We start from the raw sequence: 16609 nt of genomic DNA on the forward strand, positions 1-16609 counted from the left end.
ATATTTAAATGGATTTAATAAGTACTGTATTTAACTTTCAGTAAACTAAACAATTCATGCTAAATACTCACAGCTTGTCAGCTAAAAAGTGAAAGGGAGGCCATTGATGGAATTTGTTATTTGTTAGAAAGATATGGTACAGAAATCTGTGACACTCTGGAAGGCATCATTAATTCAGTGCAAGCAACACATATGGCAGCAACACTATGGCAGTTGCTATTTATCACCCAGTGGCACACACACACACACACACACACACACACACACACACACACACACACACACACACACACACACACACACACACACACACACACACACACACACACACACACACACACACACACACACACACACACACACAATGATATGTTCTGTATTCCTCTTATTTTTTGTATATATTTTTTGATTACCTCTCTCTTTACCTTGTATACTTGCGAAAGTGGGGCAGATTAAATGTATACTTATTTACTCAAATTGTACTTTGACAGCTTTGTGGATACAATAGCTTCCTTAAAAGTAAAAGTTTCCATTGCTGCACTTATGGTGTTCTGTCTTCTGATTTGTATCCTTAACGATGCTCAGATATGATTCATCACGGCATCCTACTCCCATACTCAGTAAGTTGAGCAATCCCTCTGTAGTCTGCACAACAGAAACCTTTTAGTTCAATAGAGTGATCAGACAGCACTTTGTCATTTCATCTCCTTCTTTGCCTTTATGATATGAATTCTCTGAAACTACTACATGGGATAGACAATGCCTTTTATTGAAAAAGGTGCTTAAGCAATGTCCAGACATAACCATTCCAATAGAAATGTGTGAATGCATGTGTACGTGCACACGCACATGAACATGCACACATTATCTATTCATAACACTATTACATCTACCCAGGGGCGCAACTTTCACTGGAGACGCCTCTGAGCGGTCGGGTAGGCTGTTTGGAGTGTTTATCCGTCTGGATACAATTAAAATTATGACCCCCCACTTCTAAAACCAAAGTTGCGCCCCTCCATCTACCATTACACTATTAAAGATTAATTTTAAAACTATAAGATCTTTATTATTATAACACCCTCCAAGGTCAGACAGCACAGAGCTTCTTCTTTTACTTTTTTGTTCTTCAAGAAAAGCACATCAAGGAGTGTGGGAAGGAGGATGAAAAATGGAGAGCAGGTGAAGCAATAGCTCTGAAGTGGTGCTGCTCGTGGAATCAAGGGCAGATTCAGGAACATCAGAGGAGGCTCTCAGAGCAGGGCTAGCTGGAGCTGCTCTCCTGAGGAAGGTAAAGAGAGGTTTTCTAAAGGAGACCTGGCTGGCAGTGTTCTACTCCTCAGCCTCCATATAGTAATGTGCTTCACAGGTCTAAGGAGTTATCACTAGGCCTTGTTAGTTTCTTGTGGCTTATACCAGAGCATTGTTGAATACTTGTTTCTGATTGGCTAGAAGGGCATTCTAGAATGGACATTAAAACCAGATAACGGGACAGTTGGAAAAGATATCGGGACAGTTGAAAAATATATCTGGACACCTTGCAATCATGATGCAATATGTGCCTACACATGCAGACATGCAGATAGGCACATAGTTACAGAAAGCTAAACCAACAACTACACAAACTGAAATTGGATACATTGTAAACGCAGGTCCAACAAGGAAAAAACATAGCTCGCTAGCTAGCTAGCATTGATTTGTTTTTATGGAGACATCTGATTATGACCTAACATGGTAATTGATAAAGATGAAATTCTCCGGTCCCCTACGCCGCTAAAGCTGTCAAATCCTCCCACATTTCTAGTTTTCAGCAACGGATATTTTTTTATTCAGTTGTTATATTGGCAAGCCTGCTATCAACAAACGACTTAGCTAGCTGCTAGCCTATTGTTTGATATGCAATGGGACCACCTCGTAATTAACAATCAGTGTTGACGAGTGTCCTGACGAAAAAGGCAAACTTTTCTAGCTATGCCAGGCAAAATTGGGCATTATCAGCTCATTGTTACGGATTTCTCCAAATGAATGTCAATAGAAAACAGCTACTTTGCTGTTATTCTGGTTGCAGAGGTTGTGACTGTGTAGCCAGAGCTAGCAGGCTAGCTAGCAAGCAAGGGATAAGAACGTTGCCAGCAAGCATGGCAGCTGCACATAAAGATCGAATGACTGGGTCGCGGCCATAAGTATTGAACTGATCGAATGAACGACTGGGGTCGTGTCTATAGCATAAATGAAAATATTAATTAAAATGTTTTATTTCTGGCATCCCGAGTGGCGCAGTGGTCTAAGGCACTGCATCGCAGTGTTGCGGCATCACTACAGCCTGGGGTTCGATCCCAGGCTGAGTCATTACCAGCCGTGACCGGGAGCCCCATAGGGCGGTGCACAATTGGCCCAGTGTCTTCCGGGTTAGGGGAGGGTTTGGCCGGGGGGGCTTTACTTGGCTCATCGCACTCTAGCGACTCCTTGTGGTGGGCTGGGCGCCTGAAGGCTGACTTCGGTTGTCAGTTGAACTGTTTCCTCCGACACATTGGTGTGGCTGGCTTCCGGGTTAAGCGAGCAGGTGTTAAGAAGAGCGGTTTGGCGGGTCATGTTTTGGAGGACGCATGACTCGACCTTCACCTCTCCTGAGCCTGTTGGGGAGTTGCAGCAATGAGACAAGATCGTAATCATAAAGAAAAATTATACTGGTAAATGTGTGCTTAGTATTGTTTTCTTTGGAAACGGTGGTATGTGTGGGATAAACACCTTAAACAAACGCAACGGAATAAACTTTGCTGTTATTCTGGCTGCAGAGGTCTTGACTGTGTAGCCATAGCTAGTTGGCTAGCTAGCAGCAAGCAAGGCATAAGAACGTTGCCACTGAGCATGGCAACTGAACAACAAAAAGTATTTATACCAGTAAATGTGTGCTTTCATATTGTTTTCCTTGGCAACTGTGGTATAAGTGGGATAAATGCCTCCGTTCTGTACATTACCTTGTCTCGTCCCGCTGCATCGTTCATTGTTTCTAATGTAATGTACAGAACGTCGGCATTTATCCATTATATAGCTGCTGAGATTAGACTCCAATGGGTTATTATTAGTAGTTCTGTTTTCTTAGTAAACAAAGTATGTGTGCATTTCTTTTACTTAGAAAACTCAAGTGCCGAACAATTAACTGATATTATCTCAATGAGCTGAAGCTTTCAAACTGTCCTGTGAGGACTAATAGTAATTCAAGACAAAACAGCAAAACAGCAGAGTGCCTCTGAGGAGTTGTGACACAATCTTTCCTATCTAGTAATTGCAAACAACACAGGGCTGCTGTAAAAAATACTACTGGATGTCACACGTACTACTTCCTGTTAGATAAACAGGAGTGTGTTGAAAACACATTAAAATGTTTCCACTTCCACTGGGTGGGTCCCATCAGCAATCAACCCCTCTATATACTCAACAGCGCTTAATGCCTCCTTCCCATACGTGGGACTGGATTTGTTCACTTGTCTATTACAAAGGATTAAGCCTGTGCCCCCAGTTTTATTCTATATCAGACAGTGTGCAGACGAATATGGAAGACGACAAACTGTGGTTGCGTGTCTTTAATCCTGCTGCTTTGATAAACATTCCATTACACCCAGTCACACAGCCAGAGTCCTCCTCAAGGGAAACAGCAGCAAAAGTGTCCCTCCACATAATGGCATCTACCAATTCAGCATCCATTATGTATGATTCATTGAGATGAGGTCAAACAGCTGCTCCCAGAGATTTATTTGTACATAAATATTTATAAAAGTACACTGCACGACTAAACCACTCCACGCTCCTGTAATCTGCAAAACAATTTGGGATTCCAATATTCTGGAAGAGCAAGAAATCCTTGGGTGTGATTAATCAAACTAAAGATTTCTCATATGCACTGTAGGTAAGGGCTGTAATCCATCAAAATCACTTATTTCATTCTTCAGCTCAAAACAACACACTGTCTTGTCTATTCACACCTTTCTTTAATTAAATGGTAACAACTGCCGTACAGTAGCAATGGATACAGGTTTGTATGCATCTGCATGAGTGGAACTGAGGGAGGGGAGTGGACGGAGGGGAGTGGACCAATGGGCATTCTATTTTTACTGCACTCTGCCATGTGGAAAGAGGTTATGTTTTTTTATTTTTTATGCCTAGTTTTGTGAGGTCTCTGGTGATTTGAGAAGGTGAGTCATTGAGGAATTAAAAATAGAGAGGATGACTCACTCCAGCGGTCCACTGGCAGAGGGTAATGAATTGCATGATGGACTTCAGTCCGTCTCTACAGGATCCGACACAGTGCAGTGAGCAAAGCTAAAGAACGAGGGAGAGAAATAAGAAGAGTTGTAAGAGTGGAGAAAGAAGGGGGAGTCAAGGTCTGTTTACTGTCTGTTAAGTTTCACTCCTGTTTTTATTAAGTGATGTCACTCCTTTTCATACTATGGAAATAATGATTTAGGTTCAATGAATCCATTTTAAAGGTTTATGATAATTTATTTTATAGCTGGCTGCCTTTATAGTAACTTAATGTTAATGCGCATTAATACGCACGCACGCAAACACACACACACATATAAAACACTGTACCAAAAAAAGGGAAAGACTTCGAAAATGTACATGTGAAACTTCACACTTGTCCGAAAACTGCATATCTCTGACTCGTGATTTTTTTAAACATACAGTGCATTCGGAAAGTATTCAGACCCCTTGACTTTTTCCACATTTTATTACATTACAGCCTTATTCTAAAATGGATTAAATAAAAAAAATTCCTCATCAATTTACAGACAATACCCCATAATGACAAAGCGAAAACAGGTTTTTAGAAATTTGTGCAAATGTATTCAAATATAAAAAAACTGAAATACCTTATTTACGTAAGTATTCAGACCCTTTGCTATGAGACTCAAAATTGAGCTCAGGTGCATCCTGTTTCCATTGATCATCCTTGAGATGTTTCTACAACTTGATTGGAGTCCACCTGTGGTAAATTCATTTGGAAAGGCACACACCTGTCTATATAAGGTCCCACAGTTGACAGTGCATGTCAGAGCTAAAACCAAGCCATGAGGTCCAAAGGAATTGTCCGTAGAGCTCCGAGACAGGATTGTGTCGAGGCACAGATCTGGGGAAGGGTACCAAAAAATATCTGTAGCATTGAAGGTCCCCAAGAACACAGTGGCCTCCATCATTCTTACATGGAATAAGTTTGGAACCACCAAGACTCTTCCTAGAGCTGGCCGCCCGGACAAACTGAGCAATCGAGGGAGAAGGGCCTTGGTCAGGGAGGTGACCAAGAACCCGATGATCACTCTGACAGAGCTCCAGAGTTCCTCTGTGGAGATGGGAGAACCTTCCAGAACGACAACCATCCATCTCTGTAACACTCCACCAATCAGGCCGTTATGGTAGAGTGGCCAGACGGAAGCCACTCCTCAGTAAAAGGCACATGACAACCCCCTTGGAGTTTGCCAAAAGGCACCTAAAGGACTCTCAGACCATGAGAAACAAGATTCTCTGGTCTGATGAAACCAAGATTGAATTCTTTGGCCTGAATGCCAAGCGCCACGTCTGGAGGAAACCTGGCACCATCCCTACGGTGAAGCATGGTGGTGGTAGCATCATGCTGTGGGGATGTTTTTCATCAGCAGGGACTGGGAGACTATTCAGGATCGAGGGAAAGATAAACGGAGCAAAGTACAGAGAGCTCCTTGATGAAAACCTGCTCCAGAGCGCTCAGGACCTCAGACTGGGGCGAAGGTTCACCTTCAAACAGGACAACGACCCTAAGCACACAGCCAAGACAACGCAGAAGTGGCTTCAGGACAAGTCTCTGAATGTCCTTGAATGTCCCAGCCAGAGCCTGGAAATCAACCCGATCAAACATCTCTGGAGAGACCTGAAAATAGCTGTGCAGTGATGCTCCCCATCCAACTTGATATGTTTGAGAGGATCTGCAGAGAAGAATGGGAGAAACTCCTCAAATACAGATGTTGCAAGCTTGTAGCGTCATACCCAAGAAAACTCAAGGCTGTAATCGCTGCCAAAGGTGCTTCAACAAAGTACTGAGTAAAGTGTCTGAATACTTATGTAAATGTGATATTTCAGTTTTATTTTTTTTGCTTTGTCAATGAGGGGTATTTTGTGTAGATTGATGAGGGAAAAAAACGATTTAATTACTTTTTGAATAAGGCTGTAACGTAACAAAATGTGGAAAAAATCAAGGGGTCTAAATACTTTCTTTATATAAATATATATATATATTTAAAAATGGTGTCCGAAAACCACGTTTATTTATTAACTTTTTCACCTGTGATTTTTTTGTAAGGGCACACACACACACATACACTCTGAATGGTGGTCATTGTTTTTTCTAAGTACAGAATAACAGCCTGAGCCTCTTTGTAATGATTATTTCTTGGTTAATCAAATATTTATTTCCACTGTTTAAAGACAATGTTTCAGTAAACACAGATTCACAAGGTTTGGATTCATTATATTCCTGTATATTTTACCTGCTTGGCATTTGTGACATTTTCGAAATCCAAAGGTTCAAGCAATGTCAGTGTTGTGTAGTGTTTGTCAGGAGCACTGAGCTAAATTGAGACATAGGAAATGGCAGATGGGAGCGCAAGGCTGCGCTAATTAAATCCAAACCAGTGTGATGCAAAACTGTGCTTATTAAAACATTCTGCTAAAAGCTGAGGCCAATTATCAGGTTTGCACTCAAGCTGAATGGTGGTAAATTGATGTTACGCCATACACTCAACCCCATTAAATTTGATCCAATCTTCAACAATGAATCGGTGGAAAACATGGCATTACATTTTCATTGCATTATCCTATCCATTTATGAACAGATTGGTTAACAGCTGTGTATGCACCAAGCCTCTCAGGTTAAGTATCATATCCAATGATGTGTAATTTCAATATCCAGGGGTCTCTCTTTGGGTAATGTTGAGTATCAAATAAATGGGAACATTGTGGTGACTTTTAATATATTCCCTGGTTTTCCCGAAATCCCGGTTGGAGGATACCCAGAATCAGGAGGGAATAAGTAAGTGTTCTGGAACCCTGCAACCAGGATTTCTGTAAAACCAGGGAATTTATTGAAAGTTCCTGGAATTTTGCAACCCTGGTGGTGACGCAAAAAACTTTGTGTAAAGAAATAAGTTGTCTGAGATTTCCATTTCCTCAATCGTTTTTAACCTCTACGGGATCGGTATCCCGTATACGGGACGGTTGAGATAACGTGTGCTAATGTGATTAGCATGACTGTTGTAAGTAACAGCTAAATTTCCAGGACATAGACATGTCTTATATGGGCAGAAAGCTTACATTCTTGTTCATCTAACTGCACTGTCCAATTTACAGTAGATATTACAGTGAAAAAATACCATGCTATTGTTTGAGGAGAGTGCACAACAACATAAAACCTATCACGGCAACTGGTTTGATACATTCATCTCTGAAGGTAAATAATGTACTTACATTCAGTAATCTTGCTCTGATTTTTCATCCTAACGGTCCCAGAGATAAAATGTAGCATAGTTTTGTTTGATAAAATCACTTTTTATATTCAAATGTAGGAACTCGGTTCTACAGTTTCAACCCCTGCTGTCTCTGGCTCCACACCCGGGGTGCCCGGCCATCTAGATGTGTGAAAGTTTGTGTATAAGTAATGGTCCATCATGTATGACATTCCTGGGAGTGTGTAAACTTACATTTGTATTACCATATCATTTTTGTATGTTCTCTATAGTTATGTACTTGAAAATGTATCAATTGACCAATTCGGCACATTTGGGCAGACTTGATACAAAATAGTCCAGTGTAGCTCAGTTGGTAGAGCATGGCGCTTGCAATGCCAGGGTTGTGGGTTCGATTCCCACGGGGGGCCAGTATGAAAAGAATGTATGCTCTCACTAACTGTAAGTCGCTCTGGATAAGAGCGTCTGCTAAATGACGTAAATATAAATGTAAATGTATTGCAATGCTTCACTGGAGCAATCTGAAACTTTGCACAAGCACTGCTACCATCTAGTGGCCAAAATCTAAACTGCAATATTATATTGTGGCCTTTCTCTTGCATTTCAAAGATGATGGAACAAAAACAATAATAGCAAACGCATGTTTTTTTGTTTGTATTATCTTTTACCAGATGTGTTATATTCTGCTACATTAATTTCACATTTCCACAAACTTCAAAGTGTTTCCTTTCAAATGGTATCAATAATATGCATATCCTTGCTTCAGGTCCTGAGCTTCAGGCAGTTAGATTTGGGTATGTCATTTTAGGCGAAAATTGAAAAATAGTGTCTGATCCTTAAGAGGTTAAAGTGGATTTGTTTTTTAAGTGGGTGTATCACACAAACAGTGGCAATTAAGGCAACCCCTCCAAATGGGCTGTATTTAGTCTGCTGAAACTTTTAATTTTGTAATTATCATAAACATACTGTATTTAATTTGATTGCATTTGGTTCCAGTCCACCCTGTTTACAACCTGCTAATGCTCCCTAACACATATATTAGCAGTGCTTTATGCCTGGTCGTCCTAATAGTGTCCTTCTCCTAGCATCCATGAGAAGACAACAAACTCTTTTAATTAGGTTTGTGTGTCTATGAAACAGGTTCCTGGTGGTATCCCTCTGAATGACCACTCAGCTTCCTTCATAATGTTTCCATGGCACACAGTATCAGTACGGGGGTAAAATCATTGAGGAAGCCAAGCCAAGCCAATAAAAAAGCCATATTACAATCTATGTTGTGATAATTACGTTGTTTGCTCTATAACCCATTTGTTGATATACAATAAGGCCGTGACAACAAAAAGATAACAGTCACATAGCGGCGGAATACATTCAACTACACATACGAGAGCAACATCTGTCCAGTGAACAGTTCTATCACCTGCAGCAAAGTCAAGCAAGTTAATGTTTTTGATTTAGACTGAGAATAGTATCTAGTCATGGTAAGGGGTGAAATAAGTATAGCCAGTTATAATTGTAACAGTTTAGCAGATTGTAAAAAAAAGAAAAGGAATATAACATCTGTTTACAGGAAACTCACTATACATCCTTAGATGAAGTTGCGTGGGAAAAGGAATGGGGTGGTGAAATAATTTTCTGTCATGGACAAAGGAACTCAAAAGGTGTGATGATACTAATTAACAAAAAGTGGATGAAAAACAGATTTGGCTCATTAATCTATATGGTCGAAATCAGGATGATCCATACTTCTTCAAAAATATGTATACCAATTTATTGGACTTACAGGCAACAAACAATCAAATCATTAAGGTGAGAGACCATAACACAGTGTTAAGTACCTCAAAAGGAAATCGATTTACAAACTATCATCACCGTGCCCTGAAGGAAATCACAAATATTATGGACACATTAGAAATAGTGGATATTTGGAGACTAAAAAACCCTGACCTAGTGAGATATACAGTGCCTTGCAAAAGTATTCATCCCCCTTGGCATTTTTCCTATTTTGTTGCATTACAACATGTACTTTAAATATATTTTTATTTGGATGTCATGGTATGGACATACACAAAATAGTCCAAACTGGTGAAATAAAAAACGGAAAAGTGGTGCGTGCATATGTATTCACTCCCTTTGCTATGAAGCCCCTAAATAAGATCTGGTGCAACCAATTACCTTCAGAAGTCACATAATTAGTTAAATAAAGTCCACCTGTGTGCAATCTAAGTGTCACATGATCTGTCACATGATCTCAGCATATACAGTTGTCACGGTTTCAGACAGACGACCAGAGGACCACAATTGCGTCACACCAGAAAGTTTATTAAACTTAAGGGAAAAGGGAAGTAGGGAGTGAATGAAGGCTCCAGGGGTAACAGGGATCCCGTCCAATGTGCTGGGTCTGTGCCCCCCCCAGTGGCAGCGATGCGTCCTATGAAGCCGGTGGTGGGTGGTCCAGAAGTCCTGGGGGGGGGGAGACACAGACACAACAGGGCGGAATGAAACAAGGCAGCAGTACAGTTCAAGGGAAATCCAAAATACGTAGTAGCAAGGCAGAAGGCTGGTCAGAGTTACCGGGATTGAAGAGTAGTCAGGAGTCGTAATGGCAGAAGCAGGTCTGGATCTCCTGGGGCAGACGAGTATCCAAAAATCAGGCAGGTCCGGGGTCACAAAACCAGGGGTGAGCCAGAAGCGCGAGCAAACAGGTTCCGGGTGTGAGCTTTGCAGACGATCTGACACCGGAGAGCTGAAAGACAGGGCCTTAAATACTGGGAGAGGTAGTGGGTAATGCAGCGCAGCTGGCAGAGTAATTAGAGCAGAGCAGAGCAGGGACAGGTGGAGCTAGTTAGGCTGAGTAGAGAGAGTGGTGAGCAGAGTGGAAGAAAATTAAGGTGGTAACCCGGTGGAGTGAGAGGCTCATGACAGAACCCCCCCCCCAAGGGACGGCCCCAGAAGTCCCAAGAGCAACACCACGCCGGGCGGGAGGAGGGGAGCCGGAGGAGGGCTAGAACTCCTCCGAACGGTCCGAGTGAACGTCCTCATCCTCGGAGGAAGCCGGAGGGCCGTGGTCGGGAGATGGGACAGGTCCCGAGACAGGATCAGGCACAGGACAGGAAGCCGAGCGGGCAGGACGGTTAGGGACCCCTCTGGGGCGGCCCCTACGGATTGCAGGTTGATCAGGATGCCGTTGGTGGAAAGCGGTGATGAGAGTCCTATCCACAATCCGACTAGCTGGCACCCAGGTCCTCTCCTCAGGTCCATAGCCCTCCCAGTCAATGAGGTACTGGAGACCCCTACCCCTCCGTCTGGACCGAAGCAGGCGGTGGACGGTGTAAACCAGACCACCATCGACGAGCCGTGGAGGAGGAGGACAAGGCGCAGCAGGGACCAGCGGACTCTCATGGATGGGCTTAATCTTAGACACATGGAAAGTGGGGTGCACCCTCAGGGAATTAGGCAGTTGGAGCCGGACAGCAGTTGGGCTAATCACTCTTATGATAGGGAATGGGCCAATGAACCGAGGTGCCAGCTTCTGCGACTCCACCCTGAGTGGCAGGTTCTTCGATGACAACCACACCCTTTGACCAACATGGTAGGTGGGAGCAGGAATTCTCCGACGGTTGGCCCCGGTAGTGTAGCTGGCAACGGATCTGAGGAGTGTGGCTCGGGCTTGTGACCAGGTGCGGCGACATCGACGGGCAAAAGCAAGTGCAGATGGGCAAGTAACCTCCTCTTCCTGGCTGGCAAATAGAGGAGGCTGGTATCCATAAACACATTGGAAAGGGGACATACCGATGGCAGAGCAGGTCAGAGAATTGTGTGCGTACTCCACCCATGTCAATTGCTGCGACCAGGAGTGGGGGTTGCGTGAAGTCATGCATCGCAGTGCCTTCTCGAGCTCCTGATTAGCCCGCTCTGACTGCCCATTGGATTGGGGATGGAATCCGGAAGTCAGACTGACTGTGGCTCCCAGCAGGTGACAGAACTCCTTCCAAAAAGCGGAGGAGAATTGTGGACCACGGTCAGAAACTACATCCTTTGGCAGTCCGTGGATCCGGAAGACGTGTTCCAGGACCACCTGGGCGGTCTCCTTGGCGGTTGGGAGCTTGGGGAGGGGAATGAAGTGTGCCATCTTGCTGAAACGGTCAACTATGGTGAGAATGACGGTCATGCCACTTGAAGGGGGCAGCCCCGTGACAAAGTCAAGGGCGATGTGAGACCAGGGACGTCTGGGCACAGGCAGGGGCTGCAGCAATCCGGCTGGGGGCTGGCAGGACGACTTGTGTTGGTTGCAGATGGGGCAGGCTTGGACGAATTCCCGTACATCCTTCCTCAGAGAGGGCCACCAGAACCTCTGGGCGAGCAGGTTGTAAGTGCGGGTGGAGCCAGGGTGACAAGCTAGGCGGGAGTCATGTCCCCACTGAACGACCTGGGACCTCAGGTCTTCGGGGACAAAAAGGCGGTCAGCTGGGCAAGTGCTGGGACCTGGCTGGTTACGGAGAGCCTCCAGCACCTGTTCCTCAACAGCCCAGGTCAGAGCTGCAACGATGCAGGGACTTGGCAGAATCGACACAGGGTCCTTGGAGGGGGTGTCATCCTTCTGGAATTGACGGGAGAGGGCGTCTGGCTTGGTGTTGCGTGATCCAGGCCGGTATGACAGAGTGAAATTAAACCTGGTGAAGAACAGGGCCCAGCGGGACTGCCTGGAGTTCAACCGTTTGGCCGTGCGGATGTACTCCAAGTTCTTGTGATCGGTCCAAACGAGAAATGGAATGGTGGACCCCTCCAGCCAGTGACGCCACTCCTCCAAGGCAAGCTTCACAGCCAGCAGCTCACGGTTCCCTATGTCGTAATTGCACTCAGAGGGGGACAACCGACGTGAGAAAAAGGCACAGGGATGGAGCTTCCTATCCTCCGCAGCCCACTGAGAAATCACAGCACCAACTCCCACATCCGAGGCGTCCACCTCCACAATGAATTGCCGGTCCACATCAGGCATCTGGAGGATGGGAGCGGAGGTGAACCTCACCTTGAGGGTACTGAAGGCTTTGTCGGCTGCTGGGGTCCAGGTGAAGGGTTGCTTGGTGCTGGTTAGAGCAGTGAGAGGGGCAGCAACGGTACTGTAGTTCCGGATAAACTTTCTATAGAAGTTAGCAAACCCCAGAAACTGTTGCAGCTTCTTTCTGTTCTCCGGAACTGGCCATGAAGTGACTGCTGATACTTTGGCAGGATCCATTTGGATACTTCCCTCTGCCACTATGTACCCCAGGAAGGCCACTGTCTTGACGTGAAACTCACATTTCTCTGCCTTGGCGTAGAGGGAATTCTCCAGAAGACGATGAAGGACTTGCTGGACATGGCGGGTGTGTTCAGACAGGTTTCTGGAGTAGATTAAGATGTCATCCAGGTAAACGAAGACAAACTTGTTTAACATGTCCCGCAGTACATCATTCACTAGAGCCTGGAACACAGCAGGAGCATTGGTGAGGCCAAAAGGCATAACCAGATACTCGTAGTGGCCTGTTGGTGTATTGAATGCGGTTTTCCATTCATCTCCCTCCCGGATCCGCACTAGGTGGTAAGCGTTTCTGAGATCCAACTTGGTAAAAACAGTGGCTCCCTGGAGCAACTCAAAAGCAGAGGTGAGCAGAGGCAGAGGGTAACGGTTTTTCACTGTGATGTCGTTGAGTCCCCTGTAGTCGATGCAGGGGCGAAGAGATCCGTCCTTCTTCCCCACAAAGAAGAAGCCAGCACCAGCAGGAGATGAAGATGAACGGATTAATCCTGCGGACAGAGAGCCATTGATGTAGTCCTCCATGGACTTTCTTTCAGGAGCAGACAACGAATAAAGACGACCCTTTGGAGGGGCTGTTCCAGGGAGGAGGTCGATGGCACAGTCGTACGGTCGGTGAGGGGGCAGAGATGTGGCTCTTGCTTTGTTAAACACCTCTCTGAGACCATGGTAGCATTCTGGGACATTGGAGAGGTCAGGAGCGGAGTTAGTAGGTACTGGCCGAGGGGGTAGTGCGGCAGCAAGCAGGCAGGTTCGGTGGCAGTCCTCTCCCCACTCCCTGATCACCCCGGTCACCCAGTCGAGCTGAGGGTTGTGCCGGCGGAGCCATGGGTAACCCAGGATGAGGGGTTGGCCTGGAGAGGGGAGCAGGTGAAACTGGATAGTTTCTTGATGGTTTCCGGACAGACCCATCGAGACCGGGGCCGTGACATGAGTGACCGATCCGAGTAAGTGTCCGTCCAGTGCCCGGGCAGGAATAGGAGGTGTCAAACGGAGGTTCTCCAGTCCCAGTTGGCGTGCCAGCTTGATGTCCATTATGTTGGCTTCGGCGCCAGAATCCACCAGAGCAGCCAGGGTGTGAGTTGAGTCAGAGAGGCGGAGGTGAACTTGCAGCAGGGGTTTGCGGTCGGAGGACTGGATGGTCATTGAACTCAACCGGACTCCCCCTATGCCCGGTGAGCTTCGGCCCTTTAAAGGGCAGGTTACCACACGATGTCCATCACCTCCACAATAGAGGCAGAGGTTTGAGGTGAAGCGTCGCTGGCGCTCTGCAGGAGTGAGAGAGGCTCGCCCAATCTCCATAGGCTCAGACTGATCAAGCTGACCTGGGTGAGTGGCAGTAGATGACAGGAGCCCAGTCGGATCTCTCCGAATGCCGGTAGTAGGTGGACCTTGGCGCCCCCTCTCACGACGACGGGTCTGTATCCTTCTGTCGATCCTGACAGTCAGTGCGATGGCTTCATCAAGAGTGGAAGGCAGTTCATGGGAGACCAACTCGTCCTTGATATAGTCAGCCAAACTATGGAAGAACGCGTCCACCAACGATGGTGTGTTCCAAGAACTTCGTCTAGCCAGGGTTCGGAAGTCGATGGAATGGTCTGCGACTGTACGTCTGCCTTGTCGAATACTGAACAGTTCACGAGACGCCTCTGCGGTTGGTGAATCCAGGTCAAACACCTTCAGCATCTCCTCAGCAAACAGGTCGAAGGTTGCACATGCGGGGGTTTGACGTTCGAACTCTGCTGTTCCCCAGAGTCGAGCTCGGCCCGTCAGGTGAGTGATGGCATACCCAACCTTAGCCCCCTCCGTGGCGAAGGTCCTTGGCTGCAAGGAGAACTGAAGTCGGCAGCTAGTCAGGAATGGCCGGACCTGGGTTGAATCGCCGTTGAACCGCTCGGGGTTTCCAATCTTGGGTTCCGGAGCAGCGGCTGCAATGACCGGGGCAGGTAACTCGGGGGCAGGGCTGGTGGGCAGACTGGCTGGGGTCAGGTTGGTGAGGAGTTGAATGATCATGGCGAGTTGTTGTTGCTGCTGCTGGAACTGCTGCTCATGCTCATCGGTTTCCATGTCGGGGAAAGTGTGCGCTGAGTCCATAATGGTCAGATCGTACTGTCACGGTTTCAGACAGACGACCAGAGGACCACAATTGCGTCACACCAGAAAGTTTATTAAACTTAAGGGAAAAGGGAAGTAGGGAGTGAATGAAGGCTCCAGGGGTAACAGGGATCCCGTCCAATGTGCTGGGTCTGTGCCCCCCCCAGTGGCAGCGATGCGTCCTATGAAGCCGGTGGTGGGTGGTCCAGAAGTCCTGGGGGGGGGGAGACACAGACACAACAGGGCGGAATGAAACAAGGCAGCAGTACAGTTCAAGGGAAATCCAAAATACGTAGTAGCAAGGCAGAAGGCTGGTCAGAGTTACCGGGATTGAAGAGTAGTCAGGAGTCGTAATGGCAGAAGCAGGTCTGGATCTCCTGGGGCAGACGAGTATCCAAAAATCAGGCAGGTCCGGGGTCACAAAACCAGGGGTGAGCCAGAAGCGCGAGCAAACAGGTTCCGGGTGTGAGCTTTGCAGACGATCTGACACCGGAGAGCTGAAAGACAGGGCCTTAAATACTGGGAGAGGTAGTGGGTAATGCAGCGCAGCTGGCAGAGTAATTAGAGCAGAGCAGAGCAGGGACAGGTGGAGCTAGTTAGGCTGAGTAGAGAGAGTGGTGAGCAGAGTGGAAGAAAATTAAGGTGGTAACCCGGTGGAGTGAGAGGCTCATGACAACAGTGGGGGAAAAAAGTATTTAGTCAGCCACCAATTGTGCAAGTTCTCCCACTTAAAAAGATGAGAGAGGCCTGTAATTTTCATCATAGGTACACGTCAACTATGACAGACAAAATGAGAAGAAAAAAATCCAGAAAATCACATTGTAGGATTTTTAATGAATTTATTTGCAAATTATGGTGGAAAATAAGTATTTGGTCAATAACAAAAGTTTCTCAATACTTTGTTATATACCCTTTGTTGGCAATGACACAGGTCAAACGTTTTCTGTAAGTCTTCACAAGGTTTTCACACACTGTTGCTGGTATTTTGGCCCATTCCTCCATGCAGATCTCCTCTAGAGCAGTGATGTTTTGGGGCTGTCGCTGGGCAACACAGACTTTCAACTCCCTCCAAAGATTTTCTATGGGGTTGAGATCTGGAGACTGGCTAGGCCACTCCAGGACCTTGAAATGCTTCTTACGAAGCCACTCCTTCGTTGCCCGGGCGGTGTGTTTGGGATCATTGTCATGCTGAAAGACCCAGCCACGTTTCATCTTCAATGCCCTTGCTGATGGAAGGAGGTTTTCACTCAAAATCTCACGATACATGGCCCCATTCATTCTTTCCTTTACACGGATCAGTCGTCCTGGTCCTTTTGCAGAAAAACAGCCCCAAAGCATGATGTTTCCACCCCCATGCTTCACAGTAGGTATGGTGTTCTTTGGATGCAACTCAGCATTCTTTGTCCTCCAAACACGACGAGTTGAGTTTTTACCAAAAAGTTCTATTTTGGTTTCATCTGACCATATGACATTCTCCCAATCCTCTTCTGGATCATCCAAATGCACTCTAGCAAACTTCAGACGGGCCTGGACATGTACTGGCTTAAGCAGGGGGACACGTCTTTCACTGCAGGATTTGAGTCCCTGGCGGCGTAGTGTGTTACTGATGGTAGGCTTTGTTACTTTGGTCCCAGCTCTCTGCAGGTCATTCACTAGGTCCCCCCGTGTGGTTCTGGGATTTTTGCTCACCGTTCTTGTGATCATTTTGACCCCACGGGGTGAGATCTTG

Source organism: Coregonus lavaretus (assembly GCF_964263955.1).
Source record: "Coregonus lavaretus genome assembly, chromosome: 10".
Taxonomy (NCBI): domain Eukaryota; kingdom Metazoa; phylum Chordata; class Actinopteri; order Salmoniformes; family Salmonidae; genus Coregonus; species Coregonus lavaretus.